This window comes from Triturus cristatus, chromosome 12 (genome assembly GCF_964204655.1).
Source record: "Triturus cristatus chromosome 12, aTriCri1.1, whole genome shotgun sequence".
Taxonomy (NCBI): Eukaryota; Metazoa; Chordata; class Amphibia; order Caudata; family Salamandridae; genus Triturus; species Triturus cristatus.
This window is the reverse complement of record NC_140595.1, coordinates 82,081,440-82,108,993: the sequence shown is the minus strand read 5'-3', so window position 1 is coordinate 82,108,993 and position 27,554 is coordinate 82,081,440. Positions and strand designations below refer to the sequence as shown.

Here is a 27,554-nt window from a genome sequence, read left to right as displayed (position 1 = left end):
ACTATCTTGCAGGGGCTCTTGGCTTTATGTAGGCCTTTCTGGTGGGGGAAGGCAACCCCCACCTTCGCCACCCAAGCCTGGCCCATAAGCAACAGGTGTGCGCATGCGGCACAGGTGGCTGCGAAGAAAGACCCCATTGTCTGGAGCGGGCCGCTGCTAACCAGTCCTGGAAGCCCCATGTGATACTGTACGAGCTCTGTGCGCACACATTTGAGTTATAAAGGTAGCTCAGTGGGCGAAAGGGCCTCCTGCGGAGACGTCTGTAACCTGCATAGCACATGTTTGAGATTCCACTGGACTGGGTCAGAATTTAATTCTCTCGAAACAGATGAAATAGGTACTGTTGAGTAGGCTGAAAAACTTACTGTTGAAAGCAAGAATACTAGAGACATTTTAGTTTAAGGAGTGTATGAGTGAATTTTGTAAGTCGCAGGTTGCTTCTGCCTGATATGGTCTTTTACCTTTGCTCTAACATCTCTTTTGATGTGTTTCTCCTTAAACTTTACCTTTGTGCTTTAGGGAATCTCACACTCATGAGATCCTATCAATGTTTAAAAATCAATATTTCTCCAATTTTTGTTAAAATAGTACTACATTTTGTTATTTCAGAAAACATATGGATTCTGGAATTTCCGATCTTGTCAATAGTCTAGATTTTGAGTAATTCTACGTCAATTTCTCATGAAGTGGTTCCTCTAGGAAATGTTGGAATGTGGTTTATGTCAATTTAAGATTCTTTTAACCCTTTTTGTGTCCCTGGAATATTCTAGAGAGTTCAGTAAAAAAAAAACTGCCGTTAAACAGCTTAGCAGCCACTCACTGAACCAGGGTTACAGTCCTGTGAAATGGGACTTTCCAAACCCATTTCTAGAACAACACTTCCCAAACTCTTGGCTGCTGCAAACTGATTTTTGTTGAGTTTCGAAAGTCCAAGCATAAATAAAGATGCCTTTAAATTCGGTCTTTACCTTGTCACATTTCCTGCACTTCAACTACAAAATTCAGATGTCAGGCTATGGCTTCTGACAAATTGCTGCCTATTTTATTAACATGGAGATTGGTGTTTACAGACTCCTCTCACTTTGCAGTCAGAGAAAGAAAAATAAAGTGAATTATGTGACAATCGTGCTGGAGTATTGAAGTGTTAAATGTCATTTTTTTGCAAGACACAACAAAATGTAAATACCTCTATATGATCTGTACACATTCAGCAGCAGTTAGGAAAGCACATTGTTTTGTAATTTTGAAGTATGATGGAAAAAAGATTTTAATAAGATGAAAACAAATCAAGACACTCTACTTAGTGATGCACAAATGATAAATGTTCACTGAATCATGAATAAATGACAGCGCACTATCACACAATGCTTTAGTTACATTAAAAAATCACCGACCTCATTTCCATTAAAGCTAGGTGGGTTGCGGAAGTTTGTCATTCTAAAAATTGGGTCGAGGTTCTAAAAAGTTTGGGAAGCACTACTCTAGAAGCTTTTACAGTTATCTAATAAAATATTGGGACAGCTGCTCCGTAGCCATTTTGTTACTAAAGAATTAACAGGAGAGGATCAGAAATGGGGGAATATTGTTTTTTCCACTGCTTGTTCATTCATCTTATTCTGGATGTTTTTATATAGCGCATGCCTGCCAGTTACTTGGCTTCTTAGAAATATATGTACCTTATGGAGAATTTACTACTATCGGGTGGCAACAGAACCACCAGGAGTTCTTATAACCTGCTACTGAAACCACAACGATTTTCTAAGAAGAAAACTTATAACCGCACCTTCTCAGGAATAGCCCCTAGGATTTGGAATGCTTTGCCCCCAAAAATAAAACAGAACCCTAACACAGCACTCTTCACAAAAGAAGTGAAATCGATTTTCTTGGCCAAGTTCACTTGAACTATTTGAACACAAGTTGGTCGCACACTGCTCGTCACACCAGCAAGTTGCCCCAAAGGACTGTGGTGAATGTAGTGGCGACGGCGGGTACGCCTATGCCACGATGTGTAAAAGGAAAACAGTATGTGTTGCATTTAGCCATCCCTGGACACGTGTTTCGAGGTAGTTGCCTCTCGTCAGCAGGGAGCAGGACAATGTAAAGGGGTGCCGAGTGGACTGCCAAAATGTAATTAAAACAGGTCAAATACCTCTCATGGCGCGCAGGTGCAGAACCAGGGCTCGTCAGCCCGATAGCTCACGGGAGCCGTAATAATTTGAACACAAGTTGGTCGCACACTGCTCGTCACACCAGCAAGTTGCCCCAAAGGACTGTGGTGAATGTAGTGGCGACGGCGGGTACGCCTATGCCACGATGTGTAAAAGGAAAACAGTATGTGTTGCATTTAGCCATCCCTGGACACGTGTTTCGAGGTAGTTGCCTCTCGTCAGCAGGGAGCAGGACAATGTAAAGGGGTGCCGAGTGGACTGCCAAAATGTAATTAAAACAGGTCAAATACCTCTCATGGCGCGCAGGTGCAGAACCAGGGCTCGTCAGCCCGATAGCTCACGGGAGCCGTAATAATTTGAACACAAGTTGGTCGCACACTGCTCGTCACACCAGCAAGTTGCCCCAAAGGACTGTGGTGAATGTAGTGGCGACGGCGGGTACGCCTATGCCACGATGTGTAAAAGGAAAACAGTATGTGTTGCATTTAGCCATCCCTGGACACGTGTTTCGAGGTAGTTGCCTCTCGTCAGCAGGGAGCAGGACAATGTAAAGGGGTGCCGAGTGGACTGCCAAAATGTAATTAAAACAGGTCAAATACCTCTCATGGCGCGCAGGTGCGAGTTGGCAGTCCACTCGGCACCCCTTTACATTGTCCTGCTCCCTGCTGACGAGAGGCAACTACCTCGAAACACGTGTCCAGGGATGGCTAAATGCAACACATACTGTTTTCTTTTTACACATCGTGGCATAGGCGTACCCGCCGTCGCCACTACATTCACCACAGTCCTTTGGGGCAACTTGCTGGTGTGACGAGCAGTGTGCGACCAACTTGTGTTCAATTCACTTGAACTATTGGATGCAGTCATGTTAATATTTATTATGCTGTAACAGTCAACACTGTCGGACTAATATTTCTATTAGTATTTTGTATGTATATATCTATTCCCTATATTTCCTATGTTTGTTGTAACGCGCTCTGATACCCGCCAGGGTCTTGTTCGCGCTATATAAAACCTTCAAAATAAATAAATAAATTTTGCCCAGAGAGGTTAATCCTTGCAGCTGTGTTCCAACCATGCTCACATAGTAAGTGTAGTAATATACTGGATTTTGGTTTATCCCTGCCATTGCGTGACAAAGAGGGGATGTGTCGTTGCAACCTGCCAGTCAAACCTGTGCGAGGGGGAAGTATTTTTATGGTTGTCTCTTTGCAGTAGTATAGAATCTTCAAAAGAGTTCTTTTAGAATGTTGGTGTTCTGCTCTTGCATTTCTATAATCCTGATCAGGCACGCTTTATGGTTGTGGGAAGAAACCTGAGCGAACTAGAGGTCTCGAGATCCTGCCCGCTCCTGGTGAAGGGTGCCGCGAGATCCTGCCCGCTCCTGGTGTAGGGTGCCTCGAGATCCTGCCCGCTCCTGGTGAAGGGTGCCTCGAGATCCTGCCGCTCCTGGTGAAGGGTGCCTCAAGATCCTGCCCGCTCCTGGTGAAGGGTGCCTCGAGATCCTGCCCGCTCCTGGTGAAGGGTGCCTCAGGATCCTGCCCGCTCCTGGTGAAGGGTGCTTCGAGATCCTGCCCGCTCCTGGTGAAGGGTGCCTCAGGATCCTGCCCGCTCCTGGTGAAGGGTGTCTCGAGATCCTGCCCGCGGTGCCTCGAGATCCTGCCCGCTCCTGGTGAAGGGTGCCTCGAGATCCTGCCCGCTCCTGGTGAAGGGTGCCTCGAGATCCTGCCCGCTTCTGGTGAAGGGTGCCTCGAGATTCAGGTGAGTCGCTAGGTTTTCCTATGGATTCCGACTCACCCAAATCAACTTTTACCTTCCTGATCTTTTCTTTGAAACATTAGTGCCCCAATCGTGTTAGTCGAATTTGTTGAATTGAACCAAGACTACAACTCCCAGAATGCATTGATTTCCCAAGTGAAAGTAAAGGAATTAAATAAACTGGCCAAGTCATATGAATTCATCTGAAAAGCCTGTTGGTGACGGGTTACATCATTCATCTTCGATGCACATGCTCCCATCAAGGTGCCTAGAACTTTCCAGAAGGTATTCGATGTTCCCACACGCCCAGCGAGGTTGCAAACCTGGAAACGATATTTGTCCCCAAGTGGAAACTGAGAGAGACAGAGGAAACCCCCCTCCCCCCTCGCTCATTGTGAGATACAGGGATTCAGGTTCCGCTTGGACAAGGGGGCCCCTGTGGAAGCCGCCAAGGCCTGCCCATGTCAGAAAAGAGGGCCCATTGTGTCCCGGCTCTGAGAGGCTCTGCTCGGGGCCGGAGCAGAGAAAGGGCGGATTGTCTGAAACACACGGATATTTCCCGTCAGAAGCTCGCGCCGAGCCCGTCATTAAATCGTCCGGTTACTCGTGAGGTGGGATGGCTGCTTTGAGGTGGGCATAGAGGCTGACCCGACGAATAAAATGGCAAGGAGCAGACACAGGGGTTTTAATCGCCAAACAGAGGGATTAGGCATAGATGTACCTCAGAGTGAGTGTACTGGCCTGTTAAGTACCACCTCGTGGCCTGGGTAGTTCCTGACAGTCCAGTGTTAAGGCCTCCAACCATGTAAACAAGTAAGTAGGCCTTTTAAAGATGGCCGCATGCATGTAGTCCTCGCAGAGACGTTTTAAGACATGGGTAATTGCTTAGGACCCCCACCTTCCAAGGGGCGCCTGGGAGAGTAAACTTTCTCTCCAGGTCGGTTCTGTGCATGTGTGAAGCTCAAACCCTAATTTAAGATTCAATATTGTTTGGCATCACAAGATTTGAATTAGCAAAAAAAAATACAGTGGGTAATGAAATGTAAAGTTGTTCCCAACAGGCGCCCACAAAATATTTCTTGCCCCAGTCTCCCAAAATCCTTTATATGACTCTGTCCCCGTGCACTACTCATTTGTTACCCTGGGGAAGAGTGAGCAGGCAAATAGGAGTCCCCAGACCCCCACCCACCCAACACACAGGGACTGCTTAGTCTTGAATCAACCTCATGCCCCTTTCTTCCACCACCCCACACTTTGTCTCTTTATCCCAGTTTTCATCCCTGCTTTCACCCTTTGTCACCGTTTTCCTCTCTTCCACCTTCTCCTTTTTCCATGTTCTGCCTTTCTCACATTTGCTGTGGGCCAAAGACAATTGATCAATAGTAAGTACTATTCCTCAAATGTGAGTGCCGGCACCCACCAACAGCAATCACCGGCACAAATTAAGCACTAGTTTCAGCCTATGAAGATGACGGGCCGCAGGATTAATGGCAGAATCAAATGGAACGTTTACCATAACTGCAGAAGGGCAGTATGATTTGTGGAAGGCCCTAGAGGCAGTCATCTTCAAATAAAAGCCTGGATTAGGTAGATACAATTTTACGTTAAAAGCCAACTGTAATGTAATAGTAATTCACTAATCCACATGTATAGCTCTTCCTATAGCACATTATGGGATTAGAAATCCTTCAGGTTCAGTCTGGGTAGTTGGGGACCTGACTATCCTATGAACAGTGAGTTGTGAGCAAGCCTTGAAGGGTGTGGATGTTGCGGGTTCAAGCTACTCATCATATCACTGGTGTGGACTACATCTTGGAAGACTCTACAGCCACAGAAGCAAGCATGGCTCATGAGGTTAATATATATGTTAGTCCTTTGGCGAGTATAGCAGAACAAGCTGGTCTGACCATCTATTCCTACGCGGATGACACTCAACTTATTTTTTCACTCTCCCACAAAGAAACCTCCAACCCTCCCTCCTTGCAAACAGGATTATCTAAGATAGCCGACTGGATGCACATTAACAAACTCAAGTTAAATGGAGGCAAGACCGAACTCCTCATTTTTGGAAATAAAAAATCACTCTGGGGCCCCCAACATTGGCCCTCTGAGATGGGTGACCCCCCCATCCCATCTCTTTCAGCACGCAACCTGGGCATCATTATCAATGACCAACTGACTATGAAACAACAGGTGATCAGAGTAGCTTCTACTTGTTTTGCTATTCTGAAGTGGCTTCGAAAAATTCTCTGGATGCTTCCAGCGGCTACCCAAAGAACTGTTGTACAGGCGCTGGTCATTTCCAGACTGGACTACGGAAACGTGCTCTATCTGGGTGCAAAAAAAGAAGTGCTCCACAAACTTCAAGTAGTCCAGGATTCTGCGGCCAGGCTTCTTTGCCAACTTCCCAGAACCGCCCCAACCTCGGATGCACTTCGTGAACTTCATTGGCTGAGAATTGAGAACCGCACCAAATTCAAAGCCCTATGCTACATGCACAGAATCAATACGGGCTCAGCTCCCAACGACCTTAGAACTTTGGTCCAACGCTATCAGCCCTCACAATCACTCCGATCCTCCAATCAACAAAAATTCCAGGTGCCCAGAATCAAACGTGCCAAAATGGGGGGACGTTCTTTTGCCTTCCTGGCTCCTTCCCTCTGGAATTATCTTCCTACTTACTTACGTCACGAAAGGGTGTTTATTAGATTTCGTAAGGAACTTAAAACATGGCTCTTTAACCAGTAATTCTTCCAGGTTGACTTCTTGATCCTGCCTCTGTCTTGCATTGTCCTAGGCGCCGGGAAACCTCCGGGTAGCTGTGCGCCATATAAATTCAATAAATAAATAAATAAATAAATAAAGGCATGGTTCTAGAGTAAAGGGAAGTTGCTTCTGGTCTTAATGGCTATTGTAAGTCTAGAACCTGCATACCCTTGTGCATCACCAGGTAAAATTGCAGATATGTCTGTGGCTGATCTGATTCTGCCCGTTACTAGTATCGGTATCCGTCTTTTCCCTTTTTGGTGGAACCACCTCGGGGAGTGCCGCTGGCTTATCCAGGTAAGCCGAAACAAAATAAGGTGGAAGGTAGCAGTTGTGTGCTTACCTTTTCCTCGAAAAGACTGTAGCTGCCTAGCAATGTTTGTTATTCAAGCAGCCGAGATTATGGAGATGTTCCCTATTATATTATGGGACATCCATTTAGTGTATGTTCTAAGTCTCTGAGAACTTTGTTTCTTGAGGCTATTCTTTTATTTTAATGTTATCTTCCACTTTTTCTCAGTTTCTCATTCTAGCCTCATCGACCTTTCTCCTCAGGGAAAAACAACTTCTTTTCGGCCTCATCACAAGTAAATCCATGTGATAATTTTTCACAATAATATGGTTTTACTTATGCTTAAAAACCATCCCATACCTCAAAACATGTCCCAATAACCTCTGTAAACCTTATACTAAATTGTTTTCAACTGTTGTCCATTTGCTGACATTGTTTGCGTGTGGAAACGTATGCGTTTTATTGTTATTGATACCTGTGATTTGTTCTTATAAGATTCAATAACAATATATTAAAGAGATCTTGACAATAATATGAACCTCCATGGTCTCCTGGTGTCCTGATCATTGAGCATAAGGATGGTCCACATTTTATGTCTTCTAGTTTGGGAATTTTGGTTTCAGGAGTTGGGAACATGGGAGTTGATCACAGGCAGTTTATTTATCACAGACTGTTTTTTATAGAGTGGCCAACACACGGATGAGGTTATCAGTGTGTTGTGTTTTGTGTACTTGTCATCTTTATCTGTGTGAGGTCAGTAGGACAGCTGTGGTAACTAAATATGTCAATCATAGATTTCCTTATATAGAAGGTGTCAATTTACAGTAAATATTTTCTGTGTCAGTTGGTGTAGATCTCTGCTTCTGCAGGTAGGATTCGTTATCATCAGGCACTCTCAATCATTTAAATTATCTGTATACCACCTGAACCCTGAGAGAATGACATAAGATCTCGAAAACCACAAAACTAAAGATGTAAATGACACAGTTACTGAAATAAGTGTGTTTTTGATGCATTTCTGATGGTAATCTGTCAAACAGTTTATTTTTCGACTGTTAATCCTTTACAATGTAATCACTAAATTATTATAGTAGAAGATCGAATTCCAAATATCGACGGGACAGAATATCGTTACAAGAGTTTCGAGGGACATTCAGCCATCCAAATCCCTATCGACCAGTGCTTAATTTGAGCCGGTGCTTTCCGGTGCTGAGCACCAGCATTTAATTGGTTTCCGGTGCTCGGCACCGGCACCTTATTGTCAACACCACACTTGGGGCAGTCTGCCACAAGGTGGCGCTGCTCATGTAATTTAGAGATGAGCAGTATAACAGTTGTTCAGGAAAACAATGTACATTAAAAAATTGCTTAGACCTGCCTCCCCAGCCATCCCTTTAGCTTTGGGAACCTGGAATATTCTGAACTGTCGCATTTACATGCGGGAGAGATGGTTAGTAGTTGTTTTGACAGCGATGACAGTGGTGATGGGTGGTGCAAGCTGCAGTGGCCTCCTGGTCAGAGCCCTGGCACTTAATATTTTACAAATTAAGCACTGCTATCGACACATGCTTTCCTGCAGTCTACATCTCCAAGTACAGCTAACTCCACAAATACAGCACATGATGTCACATTTCCGTATTTGTAAAGATGTGGGAGTTGGTGCAGCTGCATACTCTGCATCCCTGATTGAAAGCAAATAATTGGTGAGGATGGATGTTAAACGAGTCAACACATTGCATTCCTGTTATTTGCTAGAGTTAACTATGGTACCACTCTGGAGAAGGTGTTTTGCAGTCCTATTGGGACCCCATAATTCACCAGTGATTCGTTCTAAACCTGTTCTCGCAATCTGACAGGGTTACTTAAAAGTGTGACCTTCTAGGGTGTTTTTTTTGTAAATAGACGGATCTCTTATACTCGTCACATTAAGACACAATACTTTACCATAGCCCACTGACCACACAGTAGTCTTATGACAATAACCAAGTAATCTGCCTTTCTTCTGGGACATCATTGCCACAGCCCTATAGATACTGAGAAGGTAGGTCACATCCAGGCAATGGCACAACTGGGATTAATCATCTGAATATTTATTTTCTTCATCCATCAACAAAAGAATTCAAGAAGGCGGATATGAGGCGCTGCCTCGATCGAGTGAGCCTCTGTGTTGGGGCAGAAGGCAGAGGCAGACAGAGCTAGACAGATCTCAAAGTGGCCAGGGCGCGAGTCATAAACAGACTGTTTTTATAGCAGGCTTGGTATAGAGACATACCTGACCGGATCAGCCTTGGCACTAGCGACATGTGCTCCCTCCTCTTTATTGGGCAGTTCTACTCTTTGATATGGTCACCCGGACGCTGTAGGTGGTAAGCGTCACCAAATCGTTAGGACATTTACATGCCTTTTCCGCTGGCCAACACAAGCTCCTCACTTGATCGTAAGGCTCTGCTGTGGTGTGGGCTAAGAATGGTCTCAATGTGGAATGACTCCATTTGGATTTCTCCAGGGCCGAGCTGGATCTCAACCTAAGCATTGATATTGTGGTCTGTTCTCAGTCTGTCGCGATCAGTGGTCTCGAGTTGATAGAACAGAGGGTATTGAAAGAATGCCCGGATGCTTACTGTACTCGTTTGTTTTGTTTATTTAGTGTTGATACTTATCTGGCCTTGTGTAAGATTACAGATCTCCAAGAGTTAATCCCACTCAGTCTACATGGATTGAGTACACTTCCTCTAGAGAGGTCTCTTCCCTGGAAGACAGAAATGTGGGTATCGCTGACTAGAACCCACCCTATCCTTTCAGCATCTCCCTGGCCAATTTGTTTTAAGCCTTCCCTCCCCTGTCATTGACTTTCCAGAAAGACTCAAATGTGGGTAGGACTAGGTCATCCATGCTAACCTTATTGTGTATCGCTCTGCTTGTTGTGTGGCTCCTTTACAGTTCCTATTGCTCCAGAACATCTCTTGTGTAAAGTTGGGGGACCCCGGGTACTGGTAAGACGAGGTAAGCCCCTCCGTTACCTGCGACAGGGGAAGGAGGCTTCTGTGTTTTCTAGGCACCAGTGTCTTCATGGCTTGTTGTCTGCTAGTCCACCTTCTTTCTGCTGCCTCACCGCGGCAGATGGTTTGAGTAGGACATTCTCAGGCCTTACGTCTGTGGCAGCCCCGAGTTGGAGCTGTAGTCTACCATTTGCTGGCTCATTCTGTGGATCCTATTGAGGAGTCTGGGTCATTTCTACCTGCTCCTATTGTTCCAGGACCTACACCCTTCCATTTTCTGTTACCCTCTTCCCCGGTGAGCCATTGCTCCTGCTCTGTGGGACATGCCGTTGCTAGTCGAGCCATTCTTTATCGGCATGTACTTGCACCTCATGCCACTTTCCTCACTGCACCCACAACCTGGTATTTCCAGACTTCACCTCTTCACATCGACCATGTGCCACATTGACATTACTGCTTCTCCCTTCGTGATGCACCTACTGCTGTGTATCTCCTATGGCTATTCAAACTCTCCCGGCTACACCTATCACCTTGCAGCCACTTCCACTATTTGCAGAAATCCTTCTGCTGACAAGACGTCTGGGCATCTGCCAAGTACTCCCAGATTCTGGAATATCTTTGGATTCCCTGAGTAGAACGTCCTCACGAGTCGCCACGTCATATTACTATAAAGCTCAGACCACTGCTTTAAGTTCAGTGTCTAAGAAATGGGGCTGGGTCCTTTGCTTCAGTTTGCACAGAAAGCCCGCTGAATGAAGAGTGGCGGGGTCAATGTCCAGTAGCGGTTGGGCCAACCTTGTTGTGATGCTACTGTTCAAAAGAGACAACCTTATGCCAAGTGACTATATTTGTCTACTCGTAGAGAGAATGGGTGTCTGTCAAAGTCCCAGACATCCAGTCCTCAGCGATGAAGGAGGGCCACATTGCTTTGGTTCATCGTTTGCCCAACTTTTCATGCTAACAGTGCAAGAAGGCAAGACTGAGGACCACTGGAAATCTTCGACGGAATATACTACTGTGAGGAGAGGTACCCAGAAGCACTGTGACAGAGTCAGCACCATGTCTGGTGTCATTCATGAAAAAGAATATTCTTCATAGTACCACTTCCTACTGAATCAATCCTTGCCCTCTGTCTCCAGATTCCCCTGAGTTCCACACGCTGCCAGATTTTTAGGACTTAAGAACTATTGGCTTAAGAGAAACTACCTGACGTGCACACAAGGGATGCAGGTGAGTGTAATCAAACTGTTCATTTGCACGTTTGTAGTAAGTAAAGGGTGTACCACAGATGTTGTGTTGCAGAATTGTTGCCATTCTCCCTTCAAAGCAAAAGTATGGTTGCTTGAAGCTGGAATGTGCGAAGGGCTGCTAACTGAAGTTAGTAGATGTTTGCGGCCAAGTCCAAGAGGCTGTAAAAAACGATGAGATCTCTGGCCAGCCTGCTGTTCACTTCTGCCATGCTTGTTATGCCACCTATACCAGTACTCGTCATCGAGACCTACTCAGCTTTATGCCTTCCTGCCTGCTTATTTTTTTCCCCATCCTTTCCCCCTGCTCATTGAGGGCTCTTTTCTTGCCTCTGCACTTGCCTTCTGACTTAATGAATGCCTAGAGGCTGTGGCCCGAGATTTCATCACTGGGGTCACATGGATTTGACCCCAAGCCAGCCCCCCCTAATGACCTCAGACACCCCCAAAGAGTTTTAAGTCTGTTGTCCATGTGGGATCACTGGGTCTCCTTTTCCCTCACTGCAACTTGTCACCTTCCAATCTGCTTCCTTCTGACCTGTACGTAGCCCCTGCTTCTTGATGCTTCCCTTGTCTTTCCTTCTCCTCGTTGCCAGCGTCTACCCTGTGCTATTTGGTTGTCCAATTTTCAGCCTTCTCCCAGGGTCCTCCTCATCATCCATTCACCTTGATGCCAATGTTCATTTTCTATTCCCTTTCGTCCCCACCTCTAACCTCTCAGGGCTCCCCTAGACTATCTTTCCTTTCGGCCCCCTCTATGTGTGACTTGCCCACCTATCCCGCTCACTTGATGTATGGCCTGGAGCCCTGGCACCGGATTGGCAGCCATAATCAGGTGAGGTCAGGTCATCCCAGGCCAGCCTGTGTAGTTACTTTGGCTTCCATTGCGTGGTATGTCAATTCTTTACCCCACCACTGGCATCCGCCCCTTGTGGGACCCCCAAGTCTTCCCTTTCCCTTGCTGTCCCATTACAGCGTCCTGCCCACCCTCTTTTTCTGATGACTCTGGCCCATGTCTCTTGAGGGCATCTCTTGCTTTCCCTGTCCTTGTGTTGCCCCTTTCGCACTGTTCTCCCACTCACATTTGGCCCCCTTTTTCTCCACTCCCAGGGCATCCCTTTTGTTCAGACCACCCCATGCCGCCCCATTTGCACTTACCCCACCATCCTTGCTCGCTTTATGAATGCGTTGGAAATTTAGCAGCAGATTGAGTGCTTAGGCCACATTAGGTCAACCCCGCCCCAAGACCCTCCTAAATTAGCTCAGCTTCCCCTTGCACATCCACTTCCTCAGCCCCTGACCTCTCTGGGTTCCCCGTATCCCCTTCCTCTCACTCTGCCCTCTACAGATACACCCCCACACCATTTTCCCCCATCCTCACCTGAGCCTTGAGAAATACCCCTCTCTCCTGGCTGCCCTTTTCGATCTTTCCCAAACTCCTTTGCCCATCTCCCTTGAGGGCCTACTTGTCTCCTCTTTTTTTTGCCAAGTCCTCACCTTCTAACACCTTGAGGGAACCTTGTAGAGAGGTTGCTCCTGTCAAGATTCTTGGTCAAAAAGCCAAAATTACATTTCACATCAAGACCGGATGACGTCTTTCCACTTTTCATTCCCTATGATCTTGTAGTGTATGGTTATTTATATAGTTCTATCCATACACACTGTGAGGCCGAAAATGCTTTCCGGATTGTTAAGTACCTACATAGCGCTTCATGTCCTTCAGAATATCAATGTATAATTAATTTGTATGTGTGTTTATGCATTGATCGAACTCTGTCATTAATATGTCTGAGCACTATATATATTTGCATAATGACTAATCAGGGCCACTGGAGTGAAGCAGCAATACAGGGTCGAATTATTTTAATTTTAGATTGTATTATATCGCCCTGTTGAAGCGCTTTGCGGCAAGTAGCACGCTACTTTGAAAACCCAAGGCTTAGACGTACATAGGTTTTCAATTAATGTGCACACATTCTGGGACCATGTGCTGTATTTTAACACGTATACTATTTTCGTAATAAACGTTCCACCGCAGTAGTACCAGTACACTTGAATATAGCACTCAGCACCTGAAAGGTGAAGAGTTCATGTTTGAAAAAATTGGAACCCTTTGGCTCTCTCATTAATACCACAAGTCTCTTGAACTGGGGTAATCCTTTTTGTTACTTAAATCTCACCTTGGTCACCTTACAGGAAACCTACTACTAGGAATGGAAATGGACTCCAGAAACCTAAGCAACTCTCAAAGTTGAATACACCCCTGCAAATCTATTGTGGGACCTGAGTAATTGAAAATTGCATTTGGTTGACCTCACAGGAACTTATCATCCTGTAATATTACAGCCAACCTCCACGAGCCTGGTTATATTTCTGCATTCCCATGAAATTACATTTGGTTGAACCTCAGATGAAGTTTGCTGCAAATAATTTTACAAACTGATCTTTTCCATGAGTGACTCAAAAACCATACCTGGTTTGCCCTTGCAGGATCTTTTCCGTCAGTAAAATCATAACTTAACACTCCACGCCAGAAAAACTGTTTGCATTCTCCAAAAGTCTCATTTGGGCTGATCCTACTGGAACTTGATAAAACTACAGTAGTTTGAGTCATTCTAAGTGGCTCCTTTACCTTCACGCCTAGACCTCCCTCAGGGCACTGTCCACTTTGCTCCAATAGCCGCATAAATGGCTGGAACGTGTGGGGCATTAAGCCACTGCTACACATTTATATGTGACTGATTGATTATGCATGATGGGGCTATGCGTTATTAAGGCTCCATTGACCATGTATTCTTTACTCTTGGCCACTTTAACCATTCTCCAGACAACACAAATCTGTTTCTATAACCCTTCTGGGTGCAGGCCTGGTCTGTGCTTGCTCTATTTGTTCCATTACTGGGTGTTACATGTTCTGCTGTTTTTCCTCACCTTCTCTTCCCTGTGTGTCTTCTTTGCTGGTGTTTGGAGTGGCCTGTTGGCCACTTGTTTGTGTGCTGTCGTGGCAAGATACCACAAAGTAGATCAGTTGCACGAAGCAATAAATAAACGGCAGGGAGGTACCCTACAGAACGCATTATGAGACGTTATTTGGTATTAACATATGTGCCGGATCTTTTCTTGGGGAGGCAGAGTTGCAACCTAAATCATGTGTTGATTTATAGCGCTTTCTTTCAGCCATGTTGCACAGCAGATCATGCTGCTGTGCAATATGGTACATAAAAAGCGGGGTGAAGCAACACAGGGGAGGCGAGGGAGCAGCAATAACGGAGAGCAGGAGGTGGGTATGGGGAAAGCAAAACGAAGGAGGTGCAGGGGAGGAGGGAGGGAGCACCAAAATGGGCAGGGGAAGTGGGAAAGAAGAAATAGTACCTCAATTACAGCGCCAGCAGCAGATGGTCACTAATGAACGTAAATCAATCTGTGCTTGGTCCATGCTACACAGAAAGGAACAGAAGTAACGTGTGGCCTGTGCTGGCCAATTAGGAGGCATAAAAGAAGAGTGACACTGAAGCCAACAAATGGTAAGCAACGGGCGGGCTCCAAGCCCTTTATTGTAAAAATAGTCACTAGTGAGAGCGCATGTAGTGCATGCGCTATTGCAGACCAGACCTAAAAACTAGCTACGCAGAAAGGTCTTCCTGGCTCTACCTCTGAACCAACAACTACTGACTGGTGACCACTCTGACCAGTACAGAGTGCACCTACACCGTTATACTAAGAAGAATCAGTAAATATCGATTGATCTCATCAGACAGCATCATGTGGCTAATGATGTTTAGAGTCCCACTGCTGTCTCTTCTGTGCCTCCTATATAGTTTGAAAATTCCTCCTCCTATAGCAGAAGTACCCCAAGAAAGGATTGACCTAGTTGTTGTGATTTGTCACCATCACAAAATGTTTGGTTCCCTTGACCCCTTGTGAAGGTTCGAGAGATTCAGGAGTGTTGCTTAGTTTTGATTCATTTACTGTGGGCTACTTTGATGAACCAGTGCTTGATTTAAAATCATCATTTGAATCTTGTTGATATTTTTGTCATGAAGTGCTTGGTATTGTGGGTGAATCTTTTTGTCGTCAGTATTCTGATGGGGAGCTCTCAATCATTACTGACTGGGTTTAGTAGTTGCTGTCAAGGGTGCGTCGACCTGAATTCTAAATGTTTTTGATCCAATGCATGTAAAAGGACGAACATCCTTATGAACTATGAACATGTTCATGCATGACATCACTAACAGAATGGACATTTCAGATCTGAGAAACCCCTCCCTCCAATTGGGTGTCAATTTCCCCTTATAAGGGAGAGGTGAATCCCATTTCATTTTTTATCAGGTACAGGTACTTCCTTCCCAACAAGTTTGCACTAGAAAATGTTTTAGTTTCATTGTCATTTTTCCTGTTTGAAATTGATCTTGCACTCCACTCTATTTCCACTAAATCTGGGAGGATTCTGTGCATTTGGGGAGGTTAGTGCAGGTGTTTTCCTTCTGGGCCTCTCTCGCTCGAAATTTTGCGCTTTTCTCTAAGAAGGGAAGATGTATTTGAACCCCAAGATCGAATTCTGACCCTTGTACTGTGAAGTCACATACTCCATAGAAGCATGGTTTGTGAGTTCATAGCGTCCTATTTCAGCCTATAGTTTTAAGGGATATTGGGTGATTTGGTTATGCACTTTTGACAATGTGGTGTTGCAGGGGCTAATTCTGGTGCATTTTGGAGGTGGCAACTAAAGCTGCCGCTGACGTGAATTAATTGGAGCCACATTTCCTATACCAAATGCATAAAATTAAAAAAAAATGGAATCCTGCAAATTATTTTAGACATTTTCTGCTTATGAAATGCACGTTAAACAGGGCAGAAGGTCCATGTGCACCTACCTGCTTAGCAGGCCAGTAAATGTTTAGTAACCTCCTGGTAGTTCAAGGACCAGAAGGTTGATTTTGAATTGAAGTGTAGTCTCTATGGAAGCTACAATGAGCAGGCATCTTGTGAATTTTTTTACAAAAAGGCAAACCTGATTAAAGTTTACAGATAAGCTTCGTACGTGAGAGGATGCCTGGCATCAAAGCTTAACACAGGCAATTACCTGAGCATAAGTATAATTGTTATGAACATTTTGCATATGAATAGTAGAAAAAATACTATGTTGCCCACCCCTGACATACATTCTCCCAACCAGGCACACATTCATACATAGGACCAATACGCTGGGATTCAGCAAGGCCAGCCAAAGACATTGCGTCCAGACTTAATGTGGCAGGTGGTGCTGGCATACTTTCATTTTCTAATGATGATAAAGGCAGATTATGGACCATATTTTCACAATGGGAGGGTCAGCAGCATCGGACCAATTGCCTAGGATTCAGAACTGCAAGCCCGAGATACTGCGACTAGCCTTAATGTGATAAAGGGTAGTTTGATTTTTCCTGCCTGACTGAGCTCTGCGTGCTTGCATCTTCTAATGCTGATAAATGCAGATTTCAGGTCATATCTAGGCAATGTGAAGAATCAACAGGATGGGACCAAGTGCCCAGGAATCAGCACAGTTAGCCAGAGACATTGCAACCTTCCTTAATGGGGAAACAGCCTTTACAACAAACGGCTGAACAACGACATGCCTTTACAACGACAACGTCTTTACAATGCCTGCCTGTACAACAAAAGTTTTTACTATGAGTATGCCTTTACCAAGGATGCCTTTAGAATGAATTTTGTTGTTAAAGCATGAATGGTAAAGGCACAGACATAGTAAAAAAAAAATATAAGGTAACTATTAAACGTAAGTATTACATGTTTTATATTTTTATATGTATATATATATATAAATATTTTTTTTTTTTACCCCGCCTGGTGCAAAAAGCATTTTCTTTTTGGCAGGACTCGCGCTGGATCCGCGTCTCCCGCTGAAAACTCCCCTCTGGGCTCACCATCTCCCCGAGGCTAATGGTAAATAAAACGGGGTGCGTGCAGCCCCCCCCACCCGCCGACCACCGCCACCTCCCCAGGGCTATTCTCTTTGTAATGGAGGCCTCAGGGAACACCACCTCCCCAGGCCCAAATTCTCTTTTTAAAATGAGAGGGGGCTGTTCTCTGCCCCGGGGACAGCCATCTCTCCAGGGCAGGCCCTACTAAATCAAAGGAGGGGGGCCACGCAATATCGATATTGTACCAATACCAGTCGTGATTCAGGTTTTGTTATACCCGAATGCAACCAGAAAGAACAAGGGTCTCTGACATCCACAAAACATAATGAGAGTGCACGAAGATGGTAGGACACCAGGGTAACACAAGTAGGGTGACCAGACGTCCCCGTTTTCCCAGGACGGTCCCCGTTTTTGGAGAAGTGTCCCCGTGTCTCAACACTTTTCTCCAAGTGACTCAAATATCCCTGTTTTCAAACAGTGTCCAGGTTAAACACAGAAATGTCCCTGTTTTTCATTGTTACGGTTGAGCATGCGCGCGCATGCTCTCTTTGCACCGTTTATGGCATGTGTCGTCACTGAGGTGAGCGCTGTAGCAAGAAGGGAAATTCTTTGAAGACAGACATTTTACACGCAGCACTACCTATGTCATCATGCCAGCCAAAGTTTCTAATTTGGATAAAACAATATTTCTTCGTCCTGTAGCTTGTTTTCATAGCCATACAAACTTTTCAGTAGCCCTTATGCATACTGTGGAAGGATTAATTCATTGCATGTTTTATTCATAACCAATTGATGCATGCTCTGTGCTCTCTATGTCAAAGGTATGACTTGACCTTTTGACTGACCTTTCAGATCACGGCAAACTGTTTAGCTGGAAAGGACTTAAAGGAGCAGGGTTGACGCCTGTGGGAGAGGCGAGCAGCGCTGCTCGAGCTTTTTGCTCAAGTCTTCACACAATTGCGCTATGAGATTATACCAATGCACTATACATACCCCAGTAAGGTAACATGACATCCCAGCAGTGACCACGCAAATGTGGGAGGACTGTGTGGTCGGCCAGCCTTTGCCACCCTTAAGACCCTAAGGCAGTAATACCTGGAGAGAAGTGTTTTTTTTTTACATTGGTCCATGGTTGCCATTTGGCAATTTAGCATTCCGCAGTTTACCTCCCATGCTTTTCTGTCATGAGAAACTAAGCAACATTGGTGAGTTGTACTTTACGTGGTGCTGACGCGCAGCTATAGAAACGAGCATTGATAAAGCTAGTAAATCTGGCGTTTGCTAGCCTGTGATGTTTTATTGATTTTTGGCAAATATATGATATAGTCCTTAAAAGTGTAAATGAAATAAAAAGTACTAATGCTGCTGTGTAAAGGAGAGGGGTGCCAATAAAAGACCGCAGATTTGTTGTCTGTAATGCTTCATCTCGGTCTGTGGAGGGAGCTGTCATTGTAGTCATTTTTCTATGTCTATGACAGCTGTCAAATAGTCATACTTTTATGTCGATGGTTACTGCAAACTGTAGTCCTACTTCTATGTCTATGACCTGTCCCCGTTTTTTGTTTTGAGAATGTGGTCACCCTAAACACAAGGCAACCCATTTCGCATTCGCTCTCTCAGGGCAGCAACCTAACAAGTGCTTTGTCTCTCACGTTTGCATGAGCACGGTGTCAGTGTAACTGGGGTCTGAGCTACGACTTCACCAGGCTTCCTCTAACTTTGGAAGCCAGGGAGGAGCTTGGAGAGAGACCCCCTTCTCACAATTGTGGTATCCTTCAGGCCCGCAGGCGCACTAGAATCTGGACCTTTTAAAGGTTGTGCTGTTTGCGTCCATTTTGGCAGCCTTGATTACTCTTCTGCATCCTTCCTCCTTCATAAGCTTTATTTGTTTAGCAGTGGACAGTGTTGCATGTGTCACCAATTACCATTCTTGCCCTTTTGTTTTTCTTTTACTCCTTTAACAGCATCTCTGCTTGGCGCATCTCTCCAATTACGTCCCTTTTATGTGTTGGGCCCACAGCATCCTACTGCCTTTGCTAAACTGGTTAATCTCGGTTATAGTTTGAATATGTATCTCTGACCTCACCCATCACACCACCAGATGCTGTATCCTATAACCCAATAATGACTCTCAGTAGTCATCATGCATGGCACAACAACACTTCCCATATAGGCTCCAAACACCCTCCCATCCACACACCCTACATAGTGTAACTTCCTACATAGTTTAACTTGCTGTCTCAGTAGGTAAGCACTTCAGCGGCCCACGTGGTGGTAGTGAGTGCTATACAAATGCTACAATACAGTAAAGCCAAACAATGATAAGCAATGGACGGGCCCCAAGCTTAAAGTAAGCTGACAATAGGTATTTTCAGAACCACTCAGCTTGCGCTGTCTGTTAGGCAAGATATAAATATTGATGTGGCATTCTTCGCACCTGATTAAATCTGACTGGAATAAAAATGTATCTGGTGTGCTAAATACAACCCAATTACACTTTTTTTGCGAAATAACTTGCAGATTTTTGTGCACTAAAATTCTGCACATTCTGGTAAATACCTTTTCTCCCTACAAAATATTGGCAGGTTTGACCTGCTGATATTTATCACAAAACTCATAATTGGGATATGTGCGGGTAACAGCAGTTAGCACATATAGCACAATTTTCGGGCGGCTCGTAATGAAAGCCATAGAATATTTATGATGTTGTTTCCCAAATAGTATTAACAGCAGTTAAATGATGTAAGTTAGAGTCCCAAAGACTAGGGTGACCAGACGTCCCGGATTTCCCCCCCGACAGTCCCAACACTTTTGTTAATTTCAAATACATGTCCCTTTATTTGGGACAAAGGTCAAGTTTTCCTGCGCAGCAGAGTTTATAAGTATTGCTCTCCTTTCAGGCGCCTCTGAAGTATGATATATATATTTTTTTTCAGCCAGGCATCACAGGAGTAGGTCGCTGCCTGCTCCCAGCATAGACACGGCGTGGGAAGGAAGGGGCAGGGCTGCGCAAGGTGGAGGTCACGCGATTGCTAAAGCTATGTAAACATAGCCTTGTAAGTTTGTGCTTGTGTATGTATACCCACAAATTACACACGTTTACGAGATTTACAGGTCTAGCATATAAATATATATATAGTTTTTTTTAAAGACTATGCAAAATGCAGGACAAGCCAGATATAGAAATAAGACTAAAGGCTTTAGACCTACTCTTATGTCTGACCTGTCCAGGTTTTTGCTTCTCAAATTCTGGTCACCCTACCAAAGACTGCTGCCTGACGAGCCCTGCTGAACGTCAAAACACCCAGCATCAGTGTAGTAACTAGTGAGATAGGCCCTAGGACAAGGAAGAGTATGGGTCACCTGGCCGCTGCTTGAACTGTGAAATAGAGAAATAATCAGGTTGCAGTGGGCTCCTCAGGCCTCTGGGCCCTGGCGCCACTGCACCTGCTGCACCAATGGAGGTTTACGCCCCTCTCCCGCATGCTGGCGACCTCCGAGCTGGAGCTGAAACGTGCAGGTGAAATAGCATGCTTCTGAAACGGTGTTCCGGGCTTCTGTCTAGAGACCTAAGTAGAGCGTGGACCGATTAAATGAGGTCAGCAGAGACGTTCAACAAGGTACGCTTCTCTCTCGAACCGAAAAGGAAATGGATGTCCCTTTTCCATATCGACGAAAGGCGGGCTTAACGAGGAGCTAACGCTCAGCTTGGAATTTGATTGATAAGTTTACCAACCAATAAGGAAGCAGAATATAGAAAAGCCAGGACGGAGGAGTTGACAGAGCGATCATCTGGCCAACGAAGTGGGCGCAGTGAAGCTTGGCGGATAATACAGTTAGGAGACAACTAGGCGCGCTGAACCATAGACCAGAGATAGGGGGCAAAATGTGACGATGAGTCCGCAGGGTTCCTGTCGCTTTCCTTTCGAAAGCAGCATTCCAGTAGTCAGGAGAAGGCTAGCTGCACGAGGAGCTGGGCAGCGTACGTGACCTGAAGTTTCTGGCTCGAACCACATGCGGCAGAGCCCCAAAACCAACGGGTAAGATGGGCGACTTATACCCGCCCTCTAAGGCCGCTTCCTGTGTAGACCGGAAACGAAGGTGCAAGTGTTTGCAGAGAGGGTTTTAGCATCTTCACCAGTTTGCTAATACACAGAAATCCCCCCTAGCCGTTAAGAAGTTGCCTCAATATGACAGTTAATTTGAGAATGGGGTTGTGGCGCCGTGTATAGCATGCAACCATTGTTTTTGTTCAGCAGTGAAAGTGAAGTAAAATGAGAAAATAATCATCCACTTCTTAACATGCATTGAAATAGTAAATGGATAGAGATGCGAGCACCGCACACAAGCATGCCTTCTCATGCAGTTCCTTCCTATACAGTAATTATCACACTCACAAGCAGCCCAACGCATAAGAGATGCATATGAAAAAGCCCTACTGAAAGTTGGAGGCGTCGCCCCACTCCCTGGCCCCTTTTTTACCCCCGGGCAGGGCTTTAAGTGGAGGGGGGGGGGGGGGAGGTCTGTGGGGGTCTGAGCACCCCCAGTTTTTTTTTGAGGGCCTCGAAAGGGGTCTCTAGGTGGCTCTATTTTCGGGCCTCAAAGGTCAAAGGTAGGGTGACCAGACATCCTGTTTTTTGTTGGTGTTTCGGGTGAGCATGCGCGCGCACTGCTTAAGGCGTGACGTCATTGTAGCAGGAAGGGAAATCCTTTGAAGAGAGACACTTTCTCTCTGGATTTCCCTTCTCTTTGAACACGCAGCACCACCTACGTCATCGTGCAGCCATCGGCACAACAGCTGGTTAGAACCGGCACAACCCTGCTTTTACGGCCTGCAGCAAGATTTCTCCAGCAACCAGTGTGACCCTGCTCTGCCTTAAACACTTACTTGAAATTAGACAGTTTCCCTTAAGTGTGTAATAAGAGACTAATTAAAGAAAAATGGGAAGGAATGGACCGCAAGTGCTTACTTAAAGCCACCTCAACAAACTTTGGGCACATTTGCACCGATTACTGTGGAATTTCTCTCTGGTGATGGTTAAGTTTGCTCCAGTCTTAAATTGGCATTTTATCCAAACAACTGTTGGGAAATATCCTCTCCTAAGTACACTGTTAGTTTTTTAACAGAGTTTTATATAGCCCGAACTTGACCCAAATCGGGTATCAGAGCAATATACATAATAGCACCAGTTGCGTTGCATGAGGATACAATAATTTTTTAGGTCTCGTTGAGTCAGCGCGCATGCGCTGCTCGGAGAGACTTTAGTAGGTGTGTTTTCAAAGTGCTGCTGGCTGGCGACAAGCTTGCGTTCATGCGAGCGTGCACGCGCGAACCACCAGCCTTCAGTGCCATCTGTCTTTCCTCTTGCTTTCTCCCTGCCTCTGCCACTTCCCCTGCCTTTGCGCTTACAAGGCAGGTTTCGGCAGGTTTCAGCATTCTGCACCTCGACCTTTGGGCTTTCCCCGGGCTTCTGAGTAAAACTTTTTTACCCAGAAATGATTATTGTACAAATGAAGCACTGCCAGGCCCCGCTGTGTTGTGAGGTCTGTTCCTGGGCAGGTGCCACGACGTGGACAAATCTCCGAGCACTTTCATGTGCTGCTGAAAATCCCTCTCTAATGCCGAATACACACCCACAGTGTCTCAGATCCTATTCTTTCTGGCACGTTATGGCCCTGCCGCCCTAGTGGGGATACCCTAATGCCGTTACTGACTCCACACCGCGCTTACAACAGTCCCTTCCAGGACCGCTTAAGACATATCTGCCGGGCACACGGGATTAACTTTTAACGCGTTGTCCTGTGGGTCCTGCTGCACCGATATTGCTGTTTATGACTATCTCATTTTTTGTGAAACAGTAATTGAGGATTCCATGGCGCTGCTGCATTGCCGGGGTTTAATACCGTCTTAGTGGTGTGTACTGATATGCTCAACTGCATCTATCCTTACATTCTCCACAACACCCATGTATTAAGATTATTATTTTGCCACATGGGCCGAGCTATTAAGGACTCAGGAAAACTGAAGTGCTCCGTGACCTTGTTGAGGTTACGAAGCACTGTATCGAGTAAATGATGCATATGGAGTAGCTACTTACTCAATAACTGAAAAGTGACAAAGGCCACACTAGAGGAATGGAAAGTGCTTTATAAAAAGCAATACAATGCGCTTTCCATCGCTGAGTACACCCATCTCCATGTGAGTCTAAGATTTCATTGATATGAAACCCAACAGTTTGAGGTGAACCGAAGCAGTTAAGGGAGTTAAAACACCTTGGAAGCATTTCAGAAAATATAGCAATTTGTGTTATTAGAGACATAGGTCTTTATAATCCACAGGAGGTAGCGTCCTTTTCCGCTGTATATTTCAGTGTGATTACGGCAACAAGCACAGTGTCTGCCTGCTTCGCCTTTTCTACTGCTTCAGACAGTGAATGTTTCCAAAATCTTTAGCAGTTCAGAACACAGTTTACTCCTGAAGCTTTACTTGTGAATAAGTCTTGCTGAGCTCTGTTAATTTTCTGTCAACTTAATGCCTCGTGTTTTTATACAGATGCTTTAGTTTTAGCTCACTTAAGAGATCATCCTTATCAAACTGCAACGCTAAATTATTGTTGCCATATCGACGAGCATAAAAATCTGGAATAACATGCTAGACTCGTTTGGCTCTGTGTTCATGCTGTATTAACACACCAGAAGTCGGGCGGCAAAAAGTTTATTTTCCCATATCTTGTGGTCTTACAATTTCTTTCCTGGGATTCGATCTCTGAATTAATAGCTTTATGAAAGCTAGCTCGGACTGCACTCCCCTCTCCTGTCAGAGCAGTGAAAGGGCTTTTCATTGAAGCAAGACACATTCTAGAAGTGTGACCCGGGCACGGGTTGTGCCTCTCCAAACCTGCATAGTACCTTCCCTGCCAAAGAAAACTTCCACTCCTCACTGCAGTGATGTGTATTGTATTGCCATTGCATGTATATAGCGCTTACTACAACCTCTGAGGAGGTGTTTAAGCGCTACTCTGGGAACCAAGGTTTAGCGGTTTATCTGCTGTTAATTAAGTTGTTTTTCAATTGTACTCGTTAGATGAAAAACAAACATGGCATGCATTCATCTAGCGTCCCTGTGCTTGAAGTTAGCAGGTTTTTCGGTCTCGGTGAGTCAGCGCGCATGCGCTGCTCGGAGAGACTTCAGTAGGTGAGTTTTCAAAGTGCTGCTGGCTGGCGACAAGCTTGCGATCACGCGAGCCGCCAGCCTTCAGCGCCATCTGTCTTTCCTCTTGCTTGCTCCCTGCCTCCGCCCCTCCCCCCGCCTTCGCGCTTACAAGCGTTCGGGATTCTCCCAGTGGGTGCATCTCCGTCAGGCAATATCACGCCCACTTTAAATGTATCTTCCATCGCTGCCTCAACGTGCTTTCTCTTCCCACAAACTCGATGTTTGTGTTCCTTTATTTTGAGATGCTTTTAGTATTACTGTTTTGTGACTTAAGGAACATTAAGGAAATGTTACTGTAAAACTGGACAATGTTCACAGTGTTTATTTCTGATCGCAGTGGCTGCTTCATGTCCGTTGCACCATTCAGGGAGTCCTTTCATTGACGCTTTCATGAGGACATGATGAGGAAGCGAGAAACTTTTGGCACATTCTCTTTAAAAGCACAGCATGTTGGCAACTGCTTAGTCGATTAGACCTATGTTGCGCTTTAGATCTCAAAGCGCTATGCTAGGTGCCGCAGTTATAACTCATGAAATATGGGGTGCAACTCACAAGGAGGGGGCAGGTTTGAGTGCACATTGGTTGCAATTGAACTCTTAAGATGATGGGCTGTGTGTATCCATTATCAGCACTCAGTCTTCGTTAAGTGATCTTTTTTTGTTTTTGTTGTTGTGTCAATGCTTTGCTGCGCCCGTTTGACTTACAACGTGCTTTCTCTTTCTCCAAACTCTATGTTTGTGTTCCTTTATTTTGAGATGATTTTAGTATTACTGTCACACACACAACCACAACCACACACACAACCACACCAACACACAACCACACCAACACACAACCACACCAACACACAACCACACCCAACATCACACACACAACCACACCCAACCACACACAACCACAAGCACAACACACACAACCACACATACACACACACACAACCACCAGCACACACAACCACACAGACACAACCACACACACACACACAACCACACACAGACACAACCACACACAGACACAACCACACACAGACACAACCACACACAGACACAACCACACACAGACACAACCACACAGACACAACCACACACACAACCACACACACAACCACACACACAACCACACCCACACACAACCACACACACACACAACCACACACACACAAAGGGAGGCGACAACTGCAGCAGGACCTTCGGCTCGATCAGGACAGCAGAACCACCGGAAAAGGAACCCCTCGGCACGACCTGGGCAGCAAGAAGTTGTCACTGGAGACATCGTGATCCTATGAACAATAGTGTCATCAATGATCTAATCCAAACTGTAAACTGTGACAAATAACATGCCTATATATTGCAGTACCACAAAAACAGCAACAAGCATTGGCATAGCCAATAGGCCTCGCCTTTCGGACCTTATAAGTGTTTTGCCATGCAACAGTTGTTGTTGCACCAAGGATATTGTGCTGCATAACTAAATACTTATAAGGTCCCAAAAGCGAGACCTATTGGCTATGCCAATGCTTGTTTGTAGTTGGTACTTAATAAATGTACCCTTTTGCCTATTTTATTATCCTTTGCTGGATGCGACTTCATGATTTTCTTAAGCACACAATGCTAGTTATCTTGATTTAGACCACGCCCCTACTCGGATAGGCCACACACCCTTTAAAAAATTTGCTATGCCTTTTTTAAAGCACCCCCAGTTTTTTTCTCCCACTTAAAGCCCTACCTCCGGGGATAACCATCAACTAATATCCCTGCTCCCACTTAAAGAATTTGCACCCCCGACTGCATGAGTTTTCCTATAGGAAAGAGTGCTTATCACCATCAGCAGCGCCTATCAACTCACACCTTACAAGAGTTGTCCTAGTCAATGGAAGAGTACCACCTGAAAACATATCTCACACAGGTCTGTAAGAAGGCATCTAGAGCCTGTGTACTCATGATCCCAAAATATTTACTGGGGCCTGCACCATAACCAGGCCCACTGGAATTATGCGGCGGAGGACCAAATTATGTGGCAGTGTTGACTAAATAATGCGGTAAGCATTATTCTGTAATTTTTACACAGGATAATGCTTTCTGGGAAACTGTTTCACCTCATTAGTACAAATTCAAAACCCAAATACAACAATAAGCAACAGAAAGGGGACCAGTAAACCTTCGCAGAGGATCTTCTACTGCATGTCTACACGTGTTGCTGCATTTTTAGTAACTTTTGATCTATTTGAGTTAGAAATATTTTTTGTTAAAATCTGCCGATTATGAAGCAGATGATGGGTCAACTGGCAAATGCTGCAAATCCATAATTATGTGCAATATGCAGTTGCCGCGAAATCTCATAATTCCAGTGGCCCTGCCCATAACCAACTGACTCACTTGGAAACTGGTATCGGAAACTGGTATGGGCTGAAGCTCAAGAACTCCCAAGTCTCTCTTAATTTCTATTTCCTGTTGGTAACAGTCCTTGAGGCACATTTATGAGGCATTTGGAAAGGCCATCCTGAGTGTTCATCTCGATCAATTACACAATTGTCTATTGGAATGGCTTCTGGGTGTTGGCACAAGGTCCTGAGTTCATTTCCATGTTTACTTCTCTGCTCATTGGTTTCAAGCGAGGGCTTTGATGGAGCCCACCGTTCTGTGGTGGGAAGGATATGTGCCTGTGCACTCGAACGTTCTTGACGTACACAGAGTGACAGAGGGTGGTGTGATCTAAGCTGTCATGCTGCTCAAACCCAATTCACATATTTCTTTATTGTTGTCCTGAATCTGTTTCACCATGGCATTGGCCACTAGGGAGTAACCTTGTGATGACAACTTTTCACATTGTTTAGGTGCTACTAGAATATTGTGCTTTGGAAGGGAGCCACATTTTCTAGCTTTACTTCACCAAGCAGTCCATTAGTAGGCCAGATATTTTGCAGCTTTGGTGTTACGCTGTCAAAGGATGTGTATTTTATGATTTTCACTACTAAATTCCCGGTGCAACTGTTAATTACTACCATTAGGTAATAGTCATTTAGGATAGTGCTAAAGTCAGTGTCAAGTCAGTGTTGACTTTGCTGCATGGCATGCTTGATTCCTCTCCAGTTGTCAATCAATCCGGGCATTGTAAGCATGCTACTCACCCGTGAGGGTCTCAAGGTGCTGAGGGGTGGGGGAATACGCTGCTCCGTTCAGCCGAAGAGCCA

At 45.2% G+C, this 27,554-nt stretch overlaps 1 protein-coding gene across 1 annotated transcript in view; it reads left to right on the top strand.

The window, feature by feature from the left end:
- The first annotated feature begins 21,055 nt into the window (after window positions 1-21,055).
- The window catches only part of ZNF687 (zinc finger protein 687), a 238,211-nt gene continuing 231,712 nt past the window's right edge, over window positions 21,056-27,554 (top strand). Inside the window, exon 1 of the mRNA XM_085639363.1 lies at window positions 21,056-21,191. The gene's annotated coding sequence lies outside the window, so the exon portion shown is untranslated. The remainder of the gene's footprint in view (window positions 21,192-27,554) is intronic.